General features: G+C 43.5%; 1 protein-coding gene across 13 annotated transcripts in view; it reads left to right on the top strand.

Moving 5' to 3' along the window:
• The window catches only part of GPHN (gephyrin), a 579,614-nt gene that overhangs the window by 77,713 nt on the left and 486,155 nt on the right, over positions 1-15,746 (top strand). The window lies entirely within an intron of this gene.

Here is a 15,746-nt window from a genome sequence, read left to right on the forward strand (position 1 = left end):
AACAGAAGGCTGCCATTCAATAAGTTTTGAACTGTAGTGTGGCCTTGTCCTTCCCTCCTCCCTTCTCCACCACCCCACCTGGTGCTTCCCTCCTCACCCACCCCTCCCGGGCTACCTTGCGAGTTTTCCCACTATTTGTGTGATGGATTAATAAAAAATGCAAGATTTTGAAACAATAATGACTTTATTGCCTCTGAAAGCGGTGATTCAAGGGAGGGAGATCGGTTGGCCTACAGGGAAGTAGAGTCAACCAAGGGGGTGGGTTTTCATCAAGGAGAAACAAACAGAACTGTCATACTGTAGCCTGGCCAGTCATGAAACTGGTTTTCAAAGCTTCTCTGATGCGCAGGGCACCCAGCTGTGCTCTTCTAATCGCCCTGGTGTCTGGCTGCCCGTAATCGGCCGCCAGGCGATTTGCCTCAACCTCCCACCCTGCCATAAACGTCTCCCCCTTACTCTCACAGATATTGTGGAGCACACAGCAAGCAGCAATAACCATGGGAATATTGGTTTCGCTGAGGTCTAACCGAGTCAGTAAACTGCGCCAGCGCGCTTTTAAACGTCCAGATGCACATTCTACCACCATTCTGCACTTGCTCAGCCTATAGTTGAACAGTTCCTTACTACAGTCCAGGGTGCCTGTGTATGGCTTCATGAGCCATGGCATTAAGGGGTAGGCTGGGTCCCCAAGGATAAGTATAGGCATTTCAACATCTCCAACAGTAATTTTCTGGTCTGGGAAGAAAGTCCCTTCCTGCAGCTGTTCAAACAGACCAGAGTTCCTGAAGATGCGAGCGTCATGCACCTTTCCCAACCATCCCATGTTGATGTCAGTGAAACATCCCTTATGATCCACCAGTGCTTGCAGCACCATTGAAAAGTACTCCTTGCAGTTTACGTAATGGCTGCCAAGGTGGTCCGGTCCCAAGATAGGGATATGCGTTCTGTCTGTCGCGCCACCACAGTTATGGAACACCATTGCATCAATGCCATCCACTATGACCTGCACATTTCCCAGAGTCACTACCCTTGATAGCAGCAGCTCAGTGATTGCGTTGGCTACTTGGATCACAGCAGCCCCCACAGTAGATTCGCCCACTCCAAACTGATTCCTGACTGACCGGTAGCTGCCTGGCGTTGCAAGCTTCCACAGGGCTATCACCACTCGCTTCTCAACTGTGAGGGCTGCTCTCATCTTGGTATTCTTGCGCTTCAGGGCAGGGGAAAGCAAGTCACAAAGTTCCATGAAAGTGCCCTTATGCATGCGAAAGTTTTGCAGCCACTGGGAATCATCTCAGACCTGTAACACTATGCTGTCCCACCAGTCTGTGCGTGTTTCCCGGGCCCAGAATCGGTGTTCCAAGGCATGAACCTGCCCCATTACCTCCAAATGTCCAAATTTCCAGGGACTGTGCTTTGAGAGAAGTCTGTGTCCATGTCCTCATCACTATCGTGATCGCGCTGTCATCGCTTCCTCACCTGCTTTTGCAGGTTCTGCACATACTGCAGGATAATGTGCGAGGTGTTTGCAATGCTCATAACAGTAGCGGTGAGCTGAGCGGGCTCCATGCTTGCCGTGGTACGGTGTGAGCAGGAGAGCAGAGTTGCAGTGGATGATGACAGATGCCATGAGAATAGATATTTATACAGAACAACGAGAGGACCTGTGAGGTGGATTCATGGCAGCAGGAGAGCAGTGGAAGTGGAAGTGCAGTGGAAGTGGTGGAGGATGACGGTTAGCACCGCGCACATTTCCCGAGGAAGAACACAAGTACCCGGGAGCACATGACAGACAACATGGAGAAATTCGCTATTGAGACAAGAGAAACAGAACAGAGTTGCAGCGGAAGCGGTGGATGACGACGACGGTTAGCAGTCCTACCGCACTGTCTGCTGACAGCAGTATTGCGTCTGCAAGGAAAAAGGGCACGAAACAATTGTCTGCCATTGCTTTTATGGGAGGGGGGGCAACTGATGACATGTATCCAAAACCACCCGCGACAATGTTTTTGCCCCATCAGGCATTGGGAGCTCAACGCAGAATTCCAGTGGGCGGCGGAGACTGCGGGATCTGTGGGATAGCTACCGACAGTGCACCGCTCCGAAAGTTGATGCTAGCCACGGTTCTGTGGACCCACTCCGCCTACTTAATGCGCTTAGTGTAGACATACGCAATCGACTGTACAAAATTGATTTCTAAAAATCGACTTCTATAAGATCGACCTAATTTCGTAGTGCAGACATACCCTAAGTGGTTTCTCTGTTCCCCCAGTCTATCTATAAAATACAAATCACAGCTGTTTTACAGTATTATGTGGGCATATACACCACTGCAGACAGCATTTGTAAAATCATTGCTAATCTTTTCAGTATTTGCTCTTCTATTGATGTGTCATATCATACATCTCTGGGTTTGAACTAATGTTATGATGGGGTGTTGTTTTATTTTTTCAGACAGTCATTTGTTTAACAAATATAGGGAGAACAGAAGACAGGAAGAGGCGTTACCCTGGTTATATGTTTACCATTCCAGCCCTTATGCCTGTATTTAATTTGCAATTCACTGACACAAGATAATTACCCAAGGGAATAAAGATTCTATCTAAACAAAATGGTTCCTACTGACTTCCTATTTTCTTTACTCAGTCCTCTTTTCAGAGTGGGAGTAGGGGCTGTTACATGTGTACAAAAAAGAAAAAAAGCATAAAAATAGTTGATAGTATGCTTGATCTAGTGACTTGCTGAAACAAACCTTTTCATAGATTACAATCACTGCATGGCACTTGGAGCCATTACTGGGTGACTTATCAGTTGCACATCTTTTCCTAGAGTGTCTGTCCACTCTCTCTGCAAGTCCATGTCTACATTACAAAATGATGCCATTAATTTTCTCCTGCTACAGAGGACTGTGACTCTGGGCAATGTGCAGGACATAGTGGATGGTTTGGAGCAATGGACTTCCCAAACTGCAGTGTGATGACTGATGGCACAAATATCCCTATTTTAGCACCAGACCACCTTGCCACAGAGCACGTCAAGAGAAAGGTCTGCTTTTCTATGGTAATGCAAGCACTGGTGGATCACTTGGGGAGCTTTACCAACATCAATGTTGGCTGCTCAGGGAAGGTAAATGCCGCACACATCATTAAGAACACGGGACTGTTCAGAAAGCTGCAAGTACAGACTTTCTTTCCAGACCAGCGGATTACCATTTGGGATGTTGAAGTGCCAGTAGTGATCCTGGGAGATCCAGCCAACACATTGCTTCCATGGCTCATGAAGCTGGCATTGTTCACTTACAAGATTGCCCCTCCATGAGAAAAAATATCCCAATGGTATAGCTGCTTTCTGTGTCCTGCATAATATCTGTGAAGCAAAGCGGGGAAAATTTCCACCAGGGTGGAGGTAGAGTGACTATCTGCTGAATTTTGAACTGCAAGATACAGGGGCTATTAGAAGAGCTGAATGGGGAGCTATAAGGCTCAGGGAGGCTTTGAAGACTATTTTAATCATGAGCCAGAGTAGTGTGTGTTGCTGCAGTGTGTTCTACCTGGCCTTGCTCTTTTGCAGGCTGGCATGAATCTTGTAGTGATTGCTCTGTAGGTAGGAATATAACATTGTCAGTGCACCTATCAATATTGTCTGTGAATGATGTTATCCATTCTGTGACAAAGTGAAGTAATAGGAAATTGGTGAGCATCAGACCTGCTCAGCAACAGATAGCATATGTTATGATCTAATAAAGATGAGTTTTGTTCCAAAAAATAGAATTTTAATCTGAAACGTGAACCAGGCAACCAAAAAAAGACAACAAACCATTTAAAACTTAATAAATTAATGGAACAGAATTTATGAAGGGGGAAGAACTCTGCATTTCAGGTACATGTACACCAACCATAACTTTCACAGGTCAGCGTATATGAAGCTGTGATTGTCCTTAATGTCCCACTGAGTGGAGTGGTAAGGGTATTGATGCCACGTGGAATGTGTATGTGGGGGGGGGGGGGCTGTATAGGAGGTCCTGATATTGAGTTCTCTATGGGATGGAGAGGGAGGCGAGCATGAAACTGTTAAACTTGCAGGTCTACCAGAGTCTGCAGCATCTCAGTTTGCTGTCTGAGAAGCGCAAACCTCTCCTGCTGCATATCCCTCTCCTTTTCCTGCACCCCGAGACCCAATCCCGCTGCCTGGGGTCTGTCAGCCCCAGGCGGAGCTCCAGGCTGTACAGTACATGTACTTGGGACCCAGGGACTCGGGTTCGTTATAGCCAAAGGTTCGTAATAGTGAAGGGTGTTATAGCAAGGGTGTACTATATTTTGAAAATACTATGCATACCAGGAGAGTCCCCTCCCGAACGCCAAAAAAGGAAGAAGTTAGCTGTCCAAGCTATCAATTTTGGCTTTGGAAATTCTGACCATGACACCTACATTATTGTGTTCCACTTTCTCCACTGCATGAAATTAGCAGAGTATGTTAGTTGTGATAGGATGCTCCAAGAAGTCCTTTCTATTAGAAAAAAATAGTTTGTTTCATTTTAATGCAAGGCATTTCCAATTTATTAAGAAAAATATTCCAGCATAGTCTTGAAAGTTGCTGTTCTAAGCATTGTTCTAAGTATTATAATCAACTGCTTCTGTGCTAGAATTGTGGTATGTGACTGGGTGCTAAAATGTTCTAACAAGTTTAGAAAGGGAAAAAATGCTAATGATTAATCTCTATGAAACAAATTGCTGAGGACAATTAGTGGAATGTGAATTCATACCTGCTATTTTGCTGAACTTCTAGATTTTCAGGCCTTGTGATTTGGAGTTCCTGTGATGTTAACGAAATCTCTATAGCGTCAGTATTTTTTGCATTGTAGTTGGTATATGTCATACAGTGTCTAGCTTTACTGTACAATTAATTAAATAATTTAAAGTTCTTTATACCACAGTAATCAGTTTAAAAGAAGAAACGCTTCAGTTTAAAGGTGTTTGATAAATAATTGACTGTAAACTGTCAGGTGTCTGAATTGTTTCCTGATCTAGAGGCGTAAGGAGCAAAACCTAAAAGTAGGGATAGCAGTGAAGTGTAGGTTTTTGAATATGCTGGAATGCTTGTGCTGATAAAGGCTTATTGGAAACCAAATATAATTTAATTTAATTTCAGTGTTGTTTATATCCATCTTAAATGAAGCTTGCGCCTTCACAACAAAATATTCTGTGTCTGAACCTCCTGTGGTATAACAGACAGGAAATCCACACTGATTCTTAAGGAATGTGGAGGAAAGGGAAGAACCTGGGGGAGAAGGGCACAAGGAGGAAGGAGAGGGGCAGGAGAAAGTGTGAGGGACGTGAGACTGAGGGGAAAGAGAGGGTAAATATTAGCATGCAGATGGAATACTGAAGGCTGAGAACGCATGGAGGGAGAATGTGACTGGGGCAGAACACTGGATTTGATGGCAAAGAAAGAAGCATGGGGGATCAGGAGAGAACAGGATTCTCATAGGTTAGCAGAAGGGAGAGGGATAGAAAGATTGTTTCCCTACCTCAGGGCTCAGGAAAGAAGTACCTTTCCAAGCAGCCAGGGCAGAATTTCATGTTTTTGGTAGTGCATATAAAATTGAACTTTTAACTGGAAATGTTCAAACAAAAATCAGGATTATTTTTTCAGGTTGGTTTAGTTCCTGAATGTCCCATCAAGGAACCTAAATAGGTCGGGTGGGGGGAATGGAAGGGGATTGTTGTTTTGAGTTTTTTTTACATGAGAAATCAGTGTTCCTCAGGCTGGGCCTCATACTAAACGTGCCCAAATCCACACTGGTCCCTACACAGAGAATAGAGTTCATAAGGGCTCTCCTGGACTCTGTGCAAGCCATGGCATCCCTGCCCTAGCCATGCTTCCAAGCCTTCAGGGCCATTATTGAGAACCTTCGCCAGTTCCCCACAACGATGTCCAGAAACGGTATGAAGCTGCTGGGCATATACATGGTCCAGCATGCCAGACTACATCTCAGACCCCTCCAGGCGTGGTTAGCTCAACTGTACAGACCCAGCCGAGACCCACTGGACAGGATAGTTACCCTTCCTCCTCCCATTCTTGAGTCTCTACACTGGTGGCTATGGCTGCAGGTGGTCTGTGCGAGAGTTCCCTTTGCCAAACCGCATCCTACCATGTCGCTGGTCATGGACACCTCAGCGCTGGGGTGGGGAGCGCATATAGGCAGTATCAGAATTCAAGGCCTATGGTTGCAGGCAGAACTATCGCTGCACATCAACGTGTGGGAGTTGAGGACGGTCCGTCTGGCATGCCAGACTTTCCAGAACCACCTTGGAGGCAGATGTGTGTCAGTGCTCACAGACAACACCATGGTGATGTTTTATATAAACAAACAGGGTGGTGCTCGCTCCTCTCCCCTGTGCCAGGAAGCCCTAGAGCTCTGGGAATTTTGCATTGCCAACTCGATACACATACAAGCGTCATACCTCCCAGGGGTGCAGAACAAGCTCGCAGACTGACTCAGCCACTCTGTCCTCAGTCACAAATGGTCCCTCAGGCTGGACATCGCCCTTTCAGTTTTCCAGAAGTGGAGCTTTCCCCACATAGACTTGTTCGCGACATGGAGCAACAGGAAGTGCCAGCGGTTCTGCGCCTTTCTGAACCACAGCCTGGGCTCCATCGCGCACGCTTTTCACCTCATGTGGATGAGTCACATGCTTTATGCATTCCCGTCCTTCCCTCTCATGCACAGAGTTCTCCTCGGTGTCCCCCAGGACAGGGCTTCGTTGATCTTCATAGTGCTGGCGTGGCCCTGCCGGCAGAGTTCACCATGCTGTTAAGCCTATCGGTCAACAGACCAGTAACCCTTCCCTTTATGCCCGGACCTCATCACTCAGGACCACAGCAAGCTCCCGCACCCCAACCCGGAGTCCCTCCACCTCATGGTGTGGAAAGTCCTTGGTTGAGCTCGTTGGAGCGCCAGTGTTCGGACTCAGTGAGAGAAGTTCTCCTGGGAAGTAGGAAACCTTCCACCCAAGCCACATATCTGGTAAAGTGGAAGCAGTTTTCTGTTTGGTTCTTGCAGAAGGTCCCACCGCAGCAAGCTCCAATTCCCCTAGTTTTGGACTACTTACTGGACCTGAAGCAACAAGGGCTGGCAATATCATCTATAAAAGTGCCCCTGGCCGCCGTCTCTGCCTTTCACCCAGGCAGCAAGTAGATCAGTCTTTGGAAATCCCATGGTGGGCCGATTCCTCAAGGGCTTGGACAGGCTTTACCCCCACGTGCGGCAGCCCATTCCTTAGTGGTACCTCAGCCTAGTCTTGTCCAGGCTCATGGGCCCTCCATTTGAGCCCATAGCCATCTGCAGTATCTCCTATCTCTTTTGGAAGGTTGCCTTTCTGGTGGCTATAACATTGGCCAGAATGGTCTCTGAGCTCAAAGTGCTTACGTCCGAGACCCCCATACTGTCTTTTACAAAGACAAGGTTCAGCTGTGTCCTCACCCTGCATTTCTGCCCAAGGTGGTCTCCCAGTTTCATGTGAATCAGGACATATTTTTACTGTTCTTTTTCCCTAAGCCTGATGCCACTGGAAGAGAGCAGATGCTCCATTCCCTTGGTGTCAGGTGTGCTCTAGCCTTCTACATTGAATGCAAAAAGCCATTTTGTAAGTCACCACAGCCCTTTATTGCAATCGCCAAAAGGATGAGAGGGCTTCCCATCTCATCCCAGCGCATTTCATCGTGGATCACGTCCTGCATTAGAACGTGCTACGACCTGGCCAAAATTCCATTCCCGCCATTGACTGCGCACTCCACAAGAGCTCAGGCTTCGTCCACAGCTTTCCTTGCGCACGTCCCTGTTCAAGGCATATGCAAGGTGGCAATGTGGTCTTCCATCCATGCCTTCACGTCACACTACGCCATCACCCAACAAGCAAGAGATGACACAGCATTTGGCAGGGCAGTCCTACAATCATCAACCAGGTGAACTCCGACCCCTCCTCCAGAGAAACTGCTTGGGAGTCACCTATTGGAATGGACATGAGCAAGCACTCGAAGAAGAAAAAATGGTTATCTACCTCTTGTAACTGTTCTTCAAGATGTGTTGCTCATGTCCATTCCCAATCCCACCCACCTCCCCTCCGTTGGAATCTTCTGGCAAGAAGGAACTGAGCAGGGGGTGGGTCGGCAGTGTTCTATATACACCGCCATGACGGTGCCACTCCAGGGGGCTCCATGGCCGACCCGACATTTACTGCTATGGGAAAAATCCTTCCGACGATCATGCATGTGGCATGCGCAAACACCTATTGGAATGGACATGAGCAACACATCTCGAAGAACAGCAGTTACGAGAGGTAGGTTACCATTTTTTCAGTTTGGATGAGTCCTTAAGACTCTGAGGGATTCTCTAAACTTAATCCTGTTTTTAAAAGGGCTTGAATGAGGTTTCCTCTGGATCTGATAGGTTTCCAGCTTTCTTACAGTACTTTCACTTTTTTCTTTATCCTTTTAGGATGGGTACCTGATTTGGACCAAGATAAAGCAACTATGACTGAAGCTATCAGATCACATCTGCTCTTAATCATTGGTTGAGAAATACAAACATTTTATTTTTTTTATTTTGAAAACACAGAGTGTGTGTGGGTATGGGTATGTAAACGTATAATTTTTAGGGCAGATTTTATGTCATACTTTCTTGGTTTGTCATGGACTCAGCAATGATTGTGACTTTTTTTTTTTTAAAAAGTCACAGCTCCTAAGTAATCTTGGCTTTGGATTTGTTCAACAAATGATTGATAAAGTGTACCTTTAGTTTCAGATGAGGTTTTTTTTTTCTGTAATTAGTTATTTCTAACACCAATGCTTCTTAGGTCTTGTCATCTAGTTTTCTGATGATGGCTATACAGTATTTCTCCGTTTGGCTGCATTCGCAATTCTTGTTGCTAACAGTGAAAGTGTTAGTACTGATCTTTTTCTGTAGCAGTACAGCCACTTGTTTGTCAGTGGTCTTCAACACCACTCTTTTACATTGCTATGTTGCAACAAATACTATAAGGTGATGGGATAGGCTATGTCACTCGTGTGTCCACTTGGAGTAAGGAGGAATAACACTGGAGGAATTCAGACTAGTGGATCCCAGATCTCACCTTTCCCTAAATGTTTCCAACAACTTGGAAGATGAGCTTCATCTGACAGGCTGAAGGTAGTGGTTAACTGCTCTGCCATTTGCTGAGGGAAGCAAGCGATTGGTGAGGTAAAATACTACACTGGACTGGGTGCACACACACACATTATATACATTTTCTCAAACTAGGTCTTTCATTGTGGATGAAAACATCTATGTATTAGAACTATGAACAATTAAATTTGTTTGCCCACACACACTCAGAATCCAGGATTCTTAGACTGCTACAGCACTGGAAATCACCATCATCTCCTAGGATAGAATACTGGCACAGTGAATAAAGTGACATGGCAGTTCTTAAGAGTAGCAGAGTAGAATGGAAAAACTCCACAGATTTGCCATTTAATCTTTCTGCTTTTAGGGCTAGATACTTATAGAATGATTGTGTGGGAAGTTCTATTAATAGATTTGGTGAAACAGTGCAGACAGCTGTTGCTAGATTGATGTCATTGTTGTATGACGACCATTTGATTGCGTGGTATTTCATCCAACTAGAATGATGTCCAAATGTGTTCTTTCCCTAATTTCCTACCACTTTTTTGCTGTACTCTTTGCTGTTTTTTTCCTGAAATTTCTTATAACCTAAAGCCCTGAACAGATGTGAAATATTATCTTAGACATGATTAATATGGCTTTATAGTAGATATATAGTTTTCTTATCTGATTGCAATTGTATGTCTTCCCCCTCTTACTTACAGAGGAAAACATTTAATCAAAAAAGGTCAATACTGTGAAACGATTTGAAAATCCAGTTTATTTAGCATTCCTAATATTTAGTAGCAAGTAATTCTCACACTCCTAAACTCTCAGGTAGAAAAGTGACTCTGAAGTTGCTCTCTTAAAAGGCAACAGTAATCTTTATCTTCTCCCCTTAATTACACTTGAGGTTGCACAGGTCTTATTAGGGCATCATTTGAAGACAATGGGATTGCTCTGATGCCTCTGCAGTTGGTTCGTACTTAACAATTTTAAGGATGATGCACACGCTGGAAAAGAATCCTGTTCACTCTCCTAAAACTGTATTGATATTTTGCAGGGCTGACTGTGGAAAAATATTACTGTTAGCTAAGACTTTCAGAGGAGCCTGAGGAAGTTAGGAATCCAGCTCCCAAAGAATTTCAGAGTTGGGGTCCTAACTTTCTTAGGCTCCTTTGAAAATTTCATACCTTGTTATGAAAGTAAATAGTCCATGAATACACACTGAGCAGATTTGCTGAGTGAGAAGGTGCTATTTTTACAGTAATTTTTCAGAGTAAATCTTCACTTTAAGGACATTCTCTCAAATACATAGTATTTAATTTCCTCTGAGTTGCAACCCTCTCTGTCCTTTTAAAAATCTGCAAAGTGGCTCTTTAGATATCTTAATGACATACATTTTTAAAAAGATAAAAGTTGAAGCTGTCACTACAGTTTCTTTTTTTCCAGTTAACAACCACTGTAGAACACAAATGAATCCTAATTGTGGAAGCATGTACCTATATCACAGAGATTTCTAAGTTTTATGATATGCTTTGTACTGCAGATAATAATGGTGTTGGTTACGAATCACTGTGGTCTGCTGGCAGGTTGGTGTTATGTTGAAATATTTCATAATTGACCCAAGAAACTGATATTTAAAGGCAACCTAAGACCACCTGCATGCATGCAATATGTAATTTTTTCTTATGCTAGTGTGCACACCTTTACTTTGTTATATTTGAACTTCTTGAACCACTTGACTTTTGGAAAACTATTCTTTGTAAGTGTCTAGTCATCTTGCAAGGTCTTTTCTTAAAATATGAAATATTTCTAAAGCAGCTTGAACAAACTTGACAGGACATTAATATTAAACTTCAAATAACAAACACTGGTTTTTAAAAAACATAAATGGTAGTTTGATAAATTGTATGAAATGTGTTGTTTCCACTTGTATAATTTCCTTACGCTTATTTGAGACAGAACTATACACTTTTTAAAATTAGATTTCAAGATCAAGTTGGGGACCTTATCTGCCTTGTGGTTTTACTTTAACACAGTATTGCCCAGACCCTGATGGGGCCTCTTGATGTTAATGTAATATAAATAATAACTACAGTTGTTAACATTCTGAGCAGTAAAAATAATATTTGCCTCTAAGTTGCTTGCAAGCAAGTCTTTAAACCACGATTTGAGGACTTCAGTAGCTCAGACATAGGTTAGAGGTTTGTTACAGGAGTGGGTAGGTGAGATTCTGTGGCCTGCGTTGTGCAGGAGGTCAGACTAGATGATCATAATGGTCCCTTCTGACCTTAAAGTCTATGATTCTATGTAAGCAAACTGGCATTATTTTCAGAAAACACCAGGCACCATTTTCATTACTGTCTGCCATAAACAGTAGAAAGCCTTTTCTAAATATGTCAAGTTGCTCTTCTGCACTTTATGAACTAGTGTCATTTCCTCCACCATGCCCTGCCTAGAAGATAGACGTTTAAAAAGAAGTAATTCTAAGGTCAATTAAGTATTAGAGAGGGCCAGCCAGGGCTTTGTGAATGTTGTAAGAGGAAAGACTGATGGTGCTTATAGATCTGAAATTTGGCAGCCTGTAATAAAGTTCCATTTCAATAAATGAGACTATAGAGCAGGGAGGATTGGAAATGTCTCTGGTTTTCCCACACTTTTTCTTTTCTTCCCTTCCTCTATTTTCCATCTTTTGATCTCCAGTTCTGTTCACTTATAGTGATGGATCACAGCAGCTTTTTATATATATAATTTATGCAGCAATTTATGTTTGTAAAGGAGAGAATACTCTATGCATATAAATATACATTTTTAATATTGTATTTTTACAAAGTTTTGTAGAGCAGGTACAAGACTGTCTGTTATCCACTGCAGTAGCAGCGGACAGGGTTAAATCCTGGCTTCATTCAAGTCAATGGAAATTTTACCATTGATTTGAAAGGGGCCAAGATTTCACACAGGGTCTTTAATACCATTTTTCTGATTGAGCTGACTAGAAGGTTGCACATTTCATTGCTTCTGAGGCATCAGTTTTGAGGAAAGAGGCTTCTAGTATAAGGCACTCATTTCTCACATTCTGGGAGTGGCAGTTTTCTGTCACCTGATCCTGTGCTCTCTCCACTCCACTTCTTACTGGGGGCTCTCTAACTTATGATTTGCATTCATGACTTATGACTTACTCTGCTTGGGGGATTCCTAGCACTTGTGTTTAGCAGCCATGGAGCAAGTTTCTGTTATCAAAATTTGCTTGTCTCATTGCTGTGGGAAAGTACTGCTTGTGTGCTGTTCTTGGGAAATGGGATGTAGTATATGTGGTCATATATTGCAGAGGTTGGTTCTTTCAGCCTCTCTGGAATGCCATAGTTTACCACTTAACGACTCCAGCATTTTTCTCCATCAACTAGCCATGGATGAAAGAACCTGAATCCTAAGGGTAAGGTCATAGGAGAATCTTTGGAAAAATCGAAGACAACCTTGACCACTATCAGGAGTTAAAAGGGAATGTAACACCTTGATTTACAATAAGGCAGTGCCTACACTGTTCTACTTGTTCTCCTAAGGCATCTAAGGGTATGTCTACACTACAAAGTGAGACAAAAAAGTTTGTTAGGGGCTGGTAGAATAGAGGACAGTTTGGGGAGAATCTTGACCTTAACTAGGCAGACAACATAATTCTAGCTCAGACTAGTCCAAAATGGAGCTTCTCATAGGAGGCAGATTAAAGAGTACAACAAGAAAATTGATTTTTACAATGATGGACAGATGGGTGTTGTGCCTGTGATGCCAAAGCTACATGACAGTATTGTTTCAAGTAGTCTTGGCTCTGAGATGCAAGTGTGTAACATTCCCAACTTCAGACAATATCTCACCCTCACTTCCTCTTCCCCTGAACAATAAAAAACACAAAATGAAATCAGAAAGCCCATGAAAACAGTTATACCTTACTCAGATCGGCGTTCACACAGCAGATAGGGTTTTATACTCCATCTTTTCCTTGATTCCCAGGTGCTCAAAGGAAGACAGCTGAACTAGATCCTGAACATAGTCGTGCGGGTGCTGTGGGAGGGCAGCCCAGCTGCTTGGGGGTGGGGGCAGGCAGAAGCGTGCAGCCTGGGACGCCTGCTGGTGTTGGGGGGGGCCGGCAGGATCCCTACCTGGCTCCTCGCCTCCCCACCCCATCAGCAGCAGAGTTTCGATGTGGGAAGTGGGAGGGGGTTGGGGCACGGGATGGGGTGAGGCGGGCTTTGGGCGGCACTTACCTGGGTGGTTCTCCAGAAGCGGCAACATCCCCCTTGCTCAGCTGCTAGGTGGAGGCGTAGCCAGGCAGCTTTGTGCACTGCCTCCGCCCAGCTCCCATTGGCTGCAGTTCACTTGGATATGGGAAGGTATTCGCTAGTCAGTCCTCCACCATGCTGTAGGATGCAAATATATAAGCTTAATTTGAGCTTTAAAGCATTAATTTAAACATCCCCTTGAATAGTTGGATGGGTGTACTTTTTATCGCTGATAGTCTTCATAGTTGCAATTACTTTTGCACGAAAAATTGTAGAACTTGGAAGAGTGCCTGTTGTGGAAAGTAAAATACTGTGGAACAAGGATTTAGTAGTATTAAGAACAAACTCTGCATCTGTTTCCCAAAGTGTGAACTCCATGTTCCTATAGTCATGGCACATAATGTTGCCTACTGTGTGTCTTTATCCAAAGCACCCATCAGAAAAACAGTGGCATACTTTGATGTGAGAAGCTTCCTCAAGATTTTCATGGACCAGACTATAGCTTTCAGATGTTCCCTCTCTTTTATCCATGTTCTACCACCTGGCAGCTAAGGACAAGAAAGTCTCAAAGGCGTTTATTTACAGAAGGATAAAGAGAAGCATTTGAGAGACATACTTTACTCCTTTTTTGTGGTGCAGGACTCTCTCCCTAAAAGTCATGAAGTTTACATGGACAGAAGGGAGCTAATATCTTTCATATGAAGAAATATACAATCAATAAGGTGGTCACTTGTCAGTCCATTTACCAAATTGTACTAGTTATGTAATTCCACCTCCAGCAGAAGATCCTAGATACAGTGGCTTGTTAATGATCAGCCAGAGGGGTACTCTTTTATGAATATGTAGTAATATCTGTTGAATCTTTCTTCATTGCTTCACACTACTGCTTAAATCCTGCTGTTAAAGAACTGTGTGCTTTCCTGCATTAGAGAAAAATAACATTTTAGCTTACCTGAAAATTTCCTTTCTTCCAATGGGAAAGTCCACAGATTCAGCCCCACCATGGACAAGTCTTGAGATTTCTTTTTGTGGGGGCCCTGGTCTTCTGGCAAAGAGGAGTAGACGTTCTTCAGTAAATTAGGTTGACAGGACTAAGCTGATTATAGAGTACAACTTGTTAAATCAGCTAGTTACCTGAGAACAGCTATGGAAGTTATTTTGAATTGCCAGTCTTCAAAGGTCAGATGAATCCCTTCCTAACAGCTATTGACAAGTCTGGTTCTGTTTCCTTAGCAGGACACAGGCTGAAGTCCCACAGTTAAAGATTTGTAGACCTTCGTACCACAAGAAAGAACGTTTTCAGGTAAACACAGATGCATTTTCCTATTCTCCTTCCCCCACAACCAAACAGTCAAATCTATCAATTTGGTCACTCATTTTTACTCCCTACCTCTTTGCGGGATTATTCTGTTTCTGCTGCAGCCACCCGTGTTGCTCGTCTTTCTGTAGATGGGCCCTCTAAGTCTCCATGTTCTTTCACCTCTACTGCAGAAAGTTCAGCAGTTCCAGATGTTTTGCTCTCTCCCCTTCTAAACAAGTTAGTGGTGGATGGTCTGCTCTGCTTCCTGTGGCCCATTTCCCTCACATTTAAAAGATTCATGTGTTAAGTGAGGACAGAAACAACACTGGATGTGAGGTCCACTGGAGCTGGGAGTGGTGGGTTAGGACATTTTCTGGTATGGGAGAGCAGAGGTTGAGTTGCTTGCCTAGTGCCAGAGTCCTAAGGCAGGTGTTCAAAATCCAATATTGTCTTGGGCATGCTGTAACTTTTGGCAGCTAAATCTATTGTGCTTTATTCTGATCGGCTTTTTTTCGTGTGCTACCATTATCTACAGACATTGGTTATTATAGCATAATATTCAAAATTGACTAGAAAAGGGTTTGTTTGTTTATCCTAAGGGTGATGTAACTGGAGGTTTGTAATGCTTAACGCTGAAGCCTCACTAACATAGACAAAGCCTTAATTACAGCTAGTAAATTAGTCTTCACAACCTGCATCTGTTCCAGGCATGTGACAAATTTGCTAATGGAACTGCTGTTGGAAATCATACAACAGGAACATGAACGGATGTTCAGTGGATGTTAGTGTATAGCAGACTGCTATATTCAAGCATATCTGGCAGCACTTTTTATATACAGCATTTTCTGGGTGAATGAGTTGTATTTTAACAATAACCTCTGCTTGCTGTATCCCAGAATATGTAAAAAGAAGAGGCTAGAATAGTGTTCAGAGGCTAAAAGTGTGACCTAGAAGTAACAGTGCAAAGCCCTTGCAATACTTGCAGATTTTCTTTAGAACAAACTGTTTCCTACTATGAAGTTTGATA

The sequence above is a fragment of the Natator depressus genome, chromosome 6, assembly GCF_965152275.1.
Source record: "Natator depressus isolate rNatDep1 chromosome 6, rNatDep2.hap1, whole genome shotgun sequence".
In the NCBI taxonomy this organism is placed as follows: Eukaryota; Metazoa; Chordata; order Testudines; family Cheloniidae; genus Natator; species Natator depressus.